Source organism: Delphinus delphis, chromosome 5 (genome assembly GCF_949987515.2).
Source record: "Delphinus delphis chromosome 5, mDelDel1.2, whole genome shotgun sequence".
NCBI classification, from domain to species: domain Eukaryota; kingdom Metazoa; phylum Chordata; class Mammalia; order Artiodactyla; family Delphinidae; genus Delphinus; species Delphinus delphis.
In genome coordinates, this window is record NC_082687.1 from 55,870,179 (window position 1) to 55,882,724 (window position 12,546).

The 12,546-nt window shown below is 34.8% G+C and overlaps 1 protein-coding gene across 1 annotated transcript in view; it reads left to right on the forward strand.

Moving 5' to 3' along the window:
* EPHA5 (EPH receptor A5) overlaps nucleotides 1-12,546 on the forward strand; it is a 318,271-nt gene that overhangs the window by 61,704 nt on the left and 244,021 nt on the right. The gene's annotated exons all lie outside the window — the stretch shown is intronic.

The window sequence follows — 12,546 nt, forward strand, 5'->3', positions numbered from 1 at the left end:
TGCCCACAGTGTGGTGAGTTGCCCTTTTAAACTTGGATCTTTATCAATAGCTTTTTGGAACAGGATAGTACTTTATGCAAAGTGAAGAACAGCTTATGAAGAAGAAAACACGTTTTCCTTAAAAGAGGAAAAATCCATCCTTATGAACCTGAACTTGTTTTCACCATGATGTGTACATGCCAAATAGGTAATGAGAGTTAATGTGTATTAACTGAGGAGAAAACCAAATGCTGAGAAGTCCCCTAATCCCACTGGTAGCTTCAGGTGCATTTTTTTTTTTTCTAAATCCAGTATATAATGTGGATCAAACTTGCTCAAGTTTGTTCAGGCCTGACTGTAGATTGACCGTAGATCCAGGGAAACAAAACTAGGAAATTTCCTGTAAATCATACTGACTTTGCTTAATTATTTCTCTCTAGAAACACATTGCACCATATTTAAACTTCCTTTTTCAGCATCACCTCATATTTGTATACCATCTACAATCAAGTGCATTATTTCTCCACGTAATCTACAACTCTCTATTCCTTTATATGTAAAGTTTTATTAAATCAAAATTATGTTTCAGATATGCTTTTAAGTTTGTCAAGGAAATGAATCAGCTTTTATTTAGGTTTGGATTTAAAGGAAAGTTCAAACTAACATTACCTTAACTTTTCTTTTGAGCAGCCTTCTTGGTATAAGGTGAAGCTATATGTAATTGTAGAATCAGAAGTGGGAGTTAAATATAATCCATTGAATACACTGTATTCTTTTCCCTAAAATATTTACAATATGAATCTTATTATTTCTAATAATTTGTTTACTATTATTATAAAGCAGCATGCTTGATTTGGTTATTTGTTTATATCCTTTTAGCGAATGATAATATGGTAGCTTTAGTTCAAACACAGTGACTTTTGTCTTCGTCCATATCCACACAGAGTATAAAGGACCTCTGCATTTAGAGGATAATTTTTGATTGTTGCTGGGCTTAAAATATTCTGCAGGTGCTTATCATGAAAACATCTTGGGGAAGTAGTGTTCTGACAGGATGTTTTTTAGTGCATGCATTTACTGCAACTTCCTATTCTCGTACTCTTACTAATTGAGGAGTAGAGACCTGAGAGAAAGAGGGATGAACCGGAGAGGCTACCTTGGAGGAAACGTCAATAAATGTGTTTATTACCCTACTCTGGTAGGAGGAACAAAGGCTGTGGGTCATGAAGGCTGTAGACACAGCACCAGAAGTTGTTCTACACAGTGCAGTCTATATGAATAGTGCCTCTTGGTTTTCCCATGTACAAATGATATGTGGCCGCTCTAGGAGGAATTTCAAATGTTTATTCTATAAATAACATATCTTATTGAATGAATAAATAAATGTTGAAGGTTTGTTTTGGAGAATTAAGGCATCACAGATAGTCCCACATAAATAAATATATGCATTTAAACCTATATATTATATGTACATGCAAATGTAAATGTATGTATGTGTGTAAGTGTGCATATCATATACAATTCCTCCATAACTCTAACTCATTCTATGGTTTTAATGTACTGTCCCCAAACCTTTAAGTAGGGACGTTGATGTTTTGGAGCTATCCTTGATAGGCCAGAAATCTAGGAATCATTCTTGACATCTCCTTCTTACCCACCTCCCACTTTCAATCCATCCCAAAGTATTTATAGAAACTACCACGCAATTATCTCATAAAATCACCCACTTCTCTCTGTTTCCTTTTTCCTCCAATCTATAAGCATATCTTGTTGGAACTTTATTTTTAAATATAATGAATGACTTTTTATGTAGTTTTGGTTTTTGAGCCATGTGAGTGTATCATCTCTACAAAAATGCAAATCTGGTAGTTGCATACACCCATCCTCCTCAGTCCCTGCCTAGTCCCAACACACTTACTTTAGACTCTTCAATGGTTTCCTTTAAAATAAAGTTTTTAAAGTAGCCTAAGATCCTGCATGACTTTGCGCCTGTTAGCTCTCTAGACACATCTTAAACTATGCACTAGCCACACTGGCTCGCTTTTAGTTTCTCAAAGGCTCACTTTCATTACTTGTTCTTCTATGATTCTGTTCCCTTCCCCTGAAAAATTCTTTTACCTCCCTTATGCCTGATCAACTCATACTAATCCTTTAGATCTGTGCTCCAACACTCCTTGTTCAAGGAAGCTGGCCCTGATCCTTGAAGACTAGGTCATCCCCCTCTGTTATTTACTCACATATTTTCCTTCATAAAACCATTTAGAGTTATGATTTTGCACATATTTGTTAACTTATTATTTGATTAATGATTCACTCCCCACCCCCATTAGACTACATACTCCTTGATTACAGCAGTGGTGTATGTAATCTTAAGAAGTGAGAAGGAAATCAAAAGGCAAGAGGTAAGGAAAATGAATTCAAAAGAGGAAATAGGATGAGCAAAGTCATAAAAGAATACTATGTTTTAAAATTATTTATTTTAAATAAATAATTGTGTTTATCTTACCTTTGTACTTATCTTTAGAAAACATCCTTGGTCATAAAAATTGACAAATATGTCTTTTAAATTAATCTTTACTTAGTCCTAAGATTCTCAGGCCAAATTTTCAAGTTTCAGGTATTAAATCATATATGATTGGCATATGATATATTAACTATCATAGAGGTCGTCTTAGTGATTTTTGTAGACCTCAAAACATCACATGCTGAAAAGTGTTTATAATATAGCCTTATTACATATTTACATTTAATAACTCAGTTTCTTTTATAATCAAAATATGTTGGGATTTAATTAAGGCTGTAATAAGAAGGTGAAGTTTGAGTAAACCTGTTGTAATGATTGTCATATGTTAAGATTTACTGAATCTGTACTAGGAAGTGACCAGGTAGTTGCTGTTGGATCATGTTCATGTGACCTGACATGCGTGCAGGGCATGATAGACTTGACCGAGAGGCTTTTAGCAACTAAACCTTAAGGAATCAGAATGCTAGGCAGCTTATTAACATATGGCGGCTTCAACCCAGAAGACAACCAAGAAGTGATTCAGGAGTCCTTGTCCATTTAGCAGTTCATATTTAACTTCCTTTAGGAGAACTTGACTACCTTTTCCATAATAATCTGATTTTAACAAGGTAAGCAAGTACTCTGGTTTCTATTGTATTACGTTAAAACGTAGAGTGAATTCATTTTTCTAAAGCTTACTTATATGCCTGAATTTTCTATAATAAGCTGCCTTAAGTATACAAATTTATTTCCTTGAAATGTTCTTTATTTTCAGGAACTAATAATGTATTAAATCCATTTATTCAAGTATGTTTCCATATTTGTTATTTATTATTATTTCTGATGAAATTCACACTATTTTTTCCCTTAAGAGTCAAATGAAATTTTTTTGAGCACAAAATTGTTAGCAGAAACCCATTTTGGAAGTTTCTGCTTTTTATTGAAGTGAATGTGTTTGACAGAAGTAATTGAGTTCACATGAATCAAATGTTGCCTGCTGAGTTCTCTTGTGATTATGTTGCCGACTTACTCAGATGCAAGGCAAGACCACTAATCTTCATCAGTTGCTAGCGGAATGAAGTAGTAATTTGAAATTACCCCTAGATAATTATAGTTTCACTTATATCAAATGGAGGAAAGAGATTTAGATTGTGGGTCACTGCCAAAACCAGTCAGAGTGAAGAAGGTATATGGTGCATGCTCAAATACAGGGTAAGGGGGGGTGTCACATGCCAAGCGTTGCGGAGAAAAAGCACATTAATTGTCCAACTGGGAGATGATTGCACAGCAAGGAAATGTAGTGAAAATACTGAGCTCAAGAAAGAGCCTTGATTCAGAAACAGTACAGATACTGCAGGGAGTAGTATGTCGATCATTCAAACTTCTGGTGCATATTTATGTTTGAAACAAAATTGGCTGGAAATTTAGGGTATTAGGTGTTCATATAATTATGCATTGGAGAGCCTAGTTATTTTTAATTAGACACATTACCAAAAAACTTCAAAGGGGTTGAACTTTTGGTCCTATTTGGTATGCTATTTTATGCAACAGAAGGAAACTAATTTTAATTTAAAAATTTTAACAAAAGATGGCAATTATGAAAGTAGAGTGTCAATGGTGTGTGAGTATATGTGTGTGTGTGTGACCTACTGCTGTGAACCACCACTAAGACAATCAAGTAGTTAAGTCATTTCATCTATTTGCAGGTATTACACATGAGAGTAATAAAATTCTTTTCTTTTTAACTCCTCCCTTGAATAATTTTAGATTAGTTCTATTAAAATGTTAGAGCATACTCTGCATATTTTTGTTTTTGCTTTTCTTTTTTTTTCTAAATCAGAGTTTTTCAACACTGATACTATTGATATTTGGGCCAGATAACTAGTTGTTTGGGGGGAGGGGTGGTCCTGTTCACCGTAGGATATTTAGCAGCTTCCTTGGCCTCTAATACTCCACTCCTGATTTTCATAGTCAAAAATGCCTCCATATATTACCAATGACCCCTGGAGGCAAAAATCTCTCTTAGCTGAGAACCACTGATTGAAATATACTCCATCTGCCTACGTGAGCAGATGTGCTGCTAAAGCTAAATATGTTTATAGACTGGTTACCTTTGCAAAAGTGAACATTTTTCTGCAGAACGAAAGAAGTGTACATTTCTTAAAATGCGTATTCATTTTTTTTTTTTTTTTTGCGGTACGCGGGTCTCTCACTGCTGTGGCCTCTCCCGTCACGGAGCACAGGCCCCGGACGCACAGGCCCAGCGGCCACAGCCCACGGGCCCAGCTGCTCCGCGACACGCGGGATCCTCCCGGACCGGGGCACGAACCCGTGTCCCCTGCATCGGCAGGCGGACTCCCAACCACTGCGCCACCAGGGAAGCCCTGCGTATTCATTTTGAAATGTGACTGATTTAACTTGGATAAAGTGATATAGTATATCAGTAAATATGCTGCTGATGAGACGCAACGTACCCTAGTGTTTTAAGCATGCAGATTCTGAGCCAGAATGCCTGGATTCAAATCCTACCTCTGCCATTTATCAGCTCTGTATCCCTGGCCAAGTTGTTGAATCTCTTTATTCCTTGTTTTCCTCGTCTCTAACCACCTCATAGCAATTCTAGGAGATATTATATGAAAGTTATTTAGAATAATGCCTAGAAAACAGTACTTATTCAATAAACGTTAGCTATGTCTTAGATATTTTATTAAAAATAAAATTATATACAGGAATATGTGTCTGTCCATTGGAAAATACAGGGTAGCTTCAGCTTAGAAAATTCTCTAATTTGTTTAAACTAGAGAATATATTCTCGAGTAGAATCATTTATCAAAGGATAATCCTACATTTTTATTTATTGGGTGATCAAAACTATGTAAATATATTGGAACCTACTTTATAAAGGAGATTTGCTCTCTCCTTAGATATCATCACTCATTCTTTAAATTATTGATCGCTCATCCTTTAAGTTATTGTACTAGGCACTGTAGTCTATCTATACAATTCCTGTATCCTAGTAATGCAGACAGATAGCTCACAAACATACATATGCACTCACATCTACAGTTATGGTTTATGAGCATTGTTACTGGCAGTGTGAGTGTGCAAAAAAATGGGTAGTAAGAAAATGTTTCTCTGAAAAGGTGATGTTTAACACAGATGTGAAAAAAGAAGCCACAAAGACTATGGGAAACAGCTTAACAAGCAGATGGAAGCTTTCAGTGCAGAGATTTATCATAGTATATTAATCAATTTTGTATATATCTCTTTTCCCTCTAAAATTATATTAAAATGTATTTGCATATTAAAATCTGAGAAATAAAAGAGCTGCTACTCCCTGAAATTACCTGCTAAAAGAGGCTATTCATATACATATTATACTGTCTTAAGGATAGAGAATTCCTAATAATACCTAGGGTCAAATATATATATATCAAATATGAAACAACTCAGTTTATTTATGAGTAGTATTGGTGTGGTGGATGGTAGCTTGTAAGTTATTATACCAGTTGAAAGAATGAAAGCCTTTTCTTTTTTAAGAACTTAATGTTTCATTGGTCCAGTGAATCTTCTGGATATGGGCACAGTAAAAAAAAAAAGAGAGAGAGAGAGAGATTTGGCAATAAAGGAAAAGAAATAGAAGAAGCAGAAGCAAACACTCCATAATCCCTCGTAGACAAGCTTTTGATCTTGATTTTGCACTCCTACTTTCTCACTCATAAAAGGAGGTACATTAGGCAAAGTCGTGAGTCTCCCTTTCCTATGCCATGTTTAGAATAAATGTAACAAATAAATACTATGCCTCATATTTACAGTAATAGTAATAGCTACTTTGTACATTTTACTTTGGGTCAGTCTCTAGAATGTCTTATTATGATGGTGGCACATTCCGTATTGTTACCGTGCAAAGGAATTTTAGCATTTCTGATCTTGAGCTCCATTATGATCACGTGGATGGAGAATTAGTGATTATATTTATGTTCAAGTGTCTCATATTTTACAAAACATCTCCTGATAAAAAACATTTATTAAAAGAATATGCATTGGATATGCTACTTTTATTATAACAAATTAATATAGAAATATATAAATTAACAAAGAAATATAGAAATAAATTAATATAGAAAGATAATTCTCTGAAAAAAAGTTTAATGATAAAGATAAAAGCTATTATATATCATCATATATCTGAATTGATATATTCAGAAGTGATTTAAAATCCATGATACTTAAATGTACTGGGAAACCACAACGTACTCCTTCTGTTTTATTGTTTGCTTTTTTTTGTTCAGGTAGCAGCAGAAGGATTTTTACAAAGTCTGATAACATAAATCAGTATAGCTCTCATGGGAAAAGTTGTGTGTACAGGAAAATTTAATTTTGAAAATTCACTGAGTGTGATTCAGCAAACATCTCAGTGTCTATTCCCAGATTCTTAAGAGCAAAAAGTTAAAAAAAGAATGCAAATGATATGAAACAAAGTAGCCACCAATGGCATAAAATCATTAAGTAGACTTAAAACCTCAAAATCGACCTGAAATCACCACCAGATTTTGTACGCAGTAAAGAGAGCTGTGGGCTTTAAGGTGATGCAGGTCTCCATTCAAATCTCACTTTTCCTTTTGGTAGCTGTGTGACTGTGGACAAACAAAATCAGATTGAGCCCAACTTTCCTCATATGTGAAATGTTAAATAATACAACATGCACCTGCAGAGATAGCCTGTAAAGGCATATAAAGTATGCCTACTTCAGGAGCGGGGCATGGACTAGCCACTTCAGCATGACCTGAGAACTTTTGAACTACAGAATCTTAAGCCCCATCATAGAAAAACTGAATCTGAATCTACATTTTAGCTAGATCCCTTGGTGTTTTTTATGTGCATCTATGTTTGAGAAGCACTAATATAAAGGACTCTTGGAGTGAATCCTCCTTTTTTCTTTATTTTAAAGATTAGGGAACTGAAATACAGATAAATTTTAGGGCCATGTAACTACATAAGGGCAAGAAATGTATTTATCTTAATCCCTTTGAATAAATATCAAAATATTGCACTCTTTATGTTGTTTCATGACTATTACGCATTAATTATGTATTTATCTTTCCCTCCAGATGTTTCTTATTTTGATATAGATGGTAATTATATAACTTTTGATTGTATTAGGCCTAATGAAATTCTTTCCTTTTTTATTTCTGCTAATTGCTTCTTGACTTTGGAATCTCATACTTACTATCAATTCATTCTACTATTATCATAAGTAAACAATATTGGCAAATTAGGGGAAAAATCAAACCACAACAAGGTAGAGAAAAAAGTACAAATGGCAGCCATGTCCTAATCACTCCAATTTATGAATTACATTTTTGGAGTGCTTGTCTTTTTTTATTGGCTTGTAGGAGTTCTTCACATGATTTAAGCTTTCCTCCTACTGATGAAGTATTATTGGGACCAGTTTTTATCTAATTCTTCTCTTCTCAACATTTTTATAGTGCAACACAGTAATTTTAATAATTTAAAACCATATTGTTGCTGGACACACCTATGAGAGATTCTGATTCCATTGTGTGGTGCTGGCCAGAGCGTCAGTATTTTTTTTTAAAGCTCCCTAGGTGACTGTAACGTGTAGTCCAGATTAAGGAGTTTTATGATAGTTAGGATTAAGGTTTGGTGGCTTTTAGTGTCTTATGTAAATTTATACCCCAAAACCTCATCCAGGGAAGGCCACAAATTTTGATTCTTGAAGACTGATTTCTTCCCTCCATGAAGAGGTCCCACCTCCCACAAGACTCTTTGGCACTCCTTGTATACATGGGCAGCGTTTTACCCAGTGCCTTCTATTTTTTTTTTTTTGTATTCCAATAAAACTTTATTTACATAAACAGGTGACAGGCAGGATTTGGCCCATAGGTTGTAGTCTGCCAACCTTCTGCTTTATACCCAAATACAAAGAAACTGTATAAACAACACAGAAATGATAAGCATATTAATATTTTGTCTTATTCTGACTCTACAAATTCTCCTCTCCTCGTCCTCCTATTAACCAGTGCCTTCTTGAGGGTGCAGCCAGTTTTTCAAGGTTTCAGACTCTCTGAAGGGCTCCCCGCTTGCCACAAGGCTATGGCTTTTTCTCCTGGACTCTGGGACATTAAAATCCAAGTCTTCCCATTTCCCACACCCATTCTCAGCCCTCCTGTCCTGCAGAGAAGCAGGATAGGATCAGCTCTAAAAGGCAGCACTCCATGCTTTGGTTCCCTCTTTTTTTCTGCCCCCTGTGGGTTTCCATCCCCATATTTATAAAATGTATTGCCATCTTAAAATTTCCCTGCATTAAAACAAAACAGTAAAATGAGCCCTGTTAAATGACAAAACTAAAACAATTTAGTAACAAGTTTGATATCCTTTATTCAAAATAATCCATGGACTGGGGGAGTACAGTGCCTCACCAGCAGTGGGACACCCTTCCCAGGGGATTTTGGGCAAGAGTGAGGTTTTTAGAGCTTTAGAAGAGGCAATGCAGAACCAAGGAATGATTGGCTAGGAGGTCCGGATTTACTTACAAGGCTAGCAGGTCCTACTTTCTAGGGTAAGGTGGGCTAACTAAAGCTGAGTTGGAGGATACTGATTGGTGTATGTTAGGTTTCTCTTAAGTGCAGGCTGATTTAGGTTTAGATTTGTGACATGTGCTAGGCCACTGGGGTGACCTCAATTTTGTGGGTCCCAGTATATGAATTAACTTTATCAGCCCCAAGCTTTGTTCTATTTAATTTAATTTCTAGGTACTTGTACCTGGAGCGTTTCCAGGTTTTCTTAGACCTTCATGTTGTTGGAACCAGAAGACTTGGGTGAACTAGTAAATGCTAAACTTAAGTCTATAGTTCCCTAAGTATACAATGCCCAAATATAAAACTTCTAATTTTGAAAAATTATTGCTGACCTACAGGAAGCTAAAATTAGTGAAGGATATATACATCCCTGTCTGAAACACTCTCCACCCACCAAATGTAAAATTCATTGGTATTCATTTTATCAGAAATAAAAAGTAGTTCATTTTTTGAAAAGTACATTTCATTTATGTTTTAGTCAACACGTTTTATTTTACTAAAGAGTTAATAGCTGAAAAAATTAAACTGAAACATTTGTCAAGTAAAGTAACTTTTTAAAATGAGAATTGACATTTTAACATTGACATGAATAGAGAAAAAGTTATCTTTTACTTTTCTTCTTCTGCAAGTAGCATTAGAATTAAAATGATTTACAGACCATAGAGAAAAAATTCCTGCATTTCCTTAAATTCTTTCCACATTCTTTTATCAAAATCTCTCAAACTTCTTCAAAAAAATAATATTAAAAAAAATTAATTTAGGGAAAAGGACATCCTGGCTTTGAGAAAGAAGTATAAAAGGAACATTTATGAAACTTGGAAACACAAACTAGTAGTCATACTGTTTTGTCTAAAACAATTTTAGCATAAAGGATACTAAATGATACCACAAAATTTAATTTCATGTTATTAGCCAACTTGGTGTAATTATAATAAATAATTTCATCCTGAATAAGGAAAACTAAAGACAGGAGTTTAGAGGTGCTATGTTAATGCTCTTTATTGAAATAAGAATAATCATATTTTTTCATAGTACTAAAAATGGAGATATGATACAGATGGAAATCTTGATGTATTTAATAAGCTCTCTGTTACAACAAAATAACTAAAACAAAATTATCCTTTTCTGCAGAAAAAAGAGAACTTTAATTTTGGGGGGTGGGAATAACATATTTAAATATTAGCACAGCCTGTGGCTTGACTTTAGCTAATCAGGATTTAATATATTAGTTGCAAATATTATGATCGTCAGTAAGCTGATAAATTGGGGTCCAAATGTTGGAAGTAGGGAGAAGATTAACCTGCCCAGTATCACACAGCCACCACATTTTAGACTTGGCATTAGAATCATATATTTAACTTCAGATTCTCCATTCTACTGTTGTACTTTGAACAGTATATAAACACACTTAATCACAAATTGATTTGTAGTTTGTAATCACATATAGCATCCATGATAATCCTGAATAAAAAGCACTGATTCTTCTTAGGACCATATTTCTATTATAATTAATATGTCAAATGTTTTCTGCTCGACATGTTTAGATTTATGTAGTACACCTCCTATACGGATAAGCCTTGAAAAATCTGCTTAACCACTTTGGAGGGTTGCACAGAAAGCTAACTATCCAAGCAACTAATAAGAAGCTTAGCTTAATTTGAAGGTATCAATCTATTTAATTGATTTGTTTATATATCCAGTTTATACTACTCACAGGAAAAAAGGTTAAGTATGCTGTTTGCCTAAACAGTATAATTTATTGCCTTTAAATTTAGTTTGTACATTAGTCCAGAAGGACATGCCAATTATTATAAAGCAGGAAGGCATGGAGCCACTAGCTTCGCATAGTTTTTTCTAGAAAGTGTATTATTAATTAGCTGTAAAAATAAAACTATGAATTCTAAGCTATTCATGATCTCATAACTGGTTATCATTACATGAAAAGGCTCTTGTATCCTTTATTATTTCTGGTCATAGATGTGGATCACATCTTATCTTCTATACTTTGTTGTTTAAACACTGTGTCTGTATTTATGGCTGACCAGTAGGGTTCGTCCTTAAGAACTCAAGTAATTTGTTGATATGCTTTGATCTTTTCTGAGCTTGAAGATATCCTGCTCATTTGAGTGCTGTTAAGGTATAGTTTAAATAAAAAAAAAAAAAGAAGAGACACAGTTTGGGGGATGTAACAATTAGAGAAAATGATAATTTGACTGATGGATAACTCCATTTCTTTGATGGAATTGTTAGCAGGAATCAGACTTAGAGAATGAGCACTCCAAAGTTCCTGCTGTGTGATTGTGCAGGAGATTAATAATACACTACTCCATATGCATAAGGGCTTTTCCTCTGATGAATTCAAAGCGCTTGGAAAGGATTCTATTAGGACATTTCTTAAATAAAGAATGGAACTATCAAAATTTTATTTTCCATTTTATGGATTGGAAAGTAAGATGATGTGATTTCCCTAAAGCTTCCCAGTATTCTCCTATGCTTCCCTTTACCACACTAACTCTAGTTTTGCACCTCACAATCAGACAGCCACATAATCACTGGCTCCTGTGAATGATGTCCCCGTATTCACCTAGTCCCAGTATTTTCCAACGCTAAAAGCTTCTTTTTTTAGAACTACACTGACCTGTATTATTTATTTATTTAAAACTTTCTTTAGAAGGTTTTGTGTGTCGCCTGTTTTTACTTTCTTGGTTCAAGCGTGATTTAATATGTCAACACTGGTTTGCTTAACTGGGTTTGATTGTCTTCCATACTTGACTCAGACGAGGCAGTCTCCTTTCAAGCATGTTGCTGCCCAGATAAATGAAATGTCACAACAGTGAGGACCCCTTGTTTTGTGACAGCGGTAGCTTTTTTGGACACAGTCAGTGGTTGGAGAGAGGGGCTGGTGAGGGCATTTACACAGTAACAATAGAGCTGACTTAAGTCAGGCCTTCCTCTTCAGGCCCACACAAACAAACAGCAACAGATAATGCACTTAAACTTGGAGGAACTTTGCTCTTCATTCAGGTGAAAATGAAGTTAAATCCAAAATAGGAACTTTTGTTCCACCGTGGACAAGAGGGAAACATCTGTTAGTAGTTGCCTCAAAATAATACTCAAGTATAGCACTTTACTTTTACAGTTTGATTTCTTCCATGTTTTATTCGCAGGCACTGAGATGTTATTGATCTCAGTACATAACGTTAGAAACTAATCCATAGGAAAAAAGTTTTTCCACTGTCTCTCACAGTAAAAGTACTGTTTATGATTTTGAAACTTGGGTTAGATTTTAAAGACTGGAGGCTCATGAAGCTTAGTACTTGGCCTAGAGCAAATCCTCAGTACATGCTAGTTACTTTAAAAGTTGAAAGCCATTTCAGTGAAAAATAACCCTAGGCAAAGTACTGGAGGTTTGCTTGTTTGTTTGTATCTGCTTTTTGAACTAATGTTTGCTTGTGTTGCTTT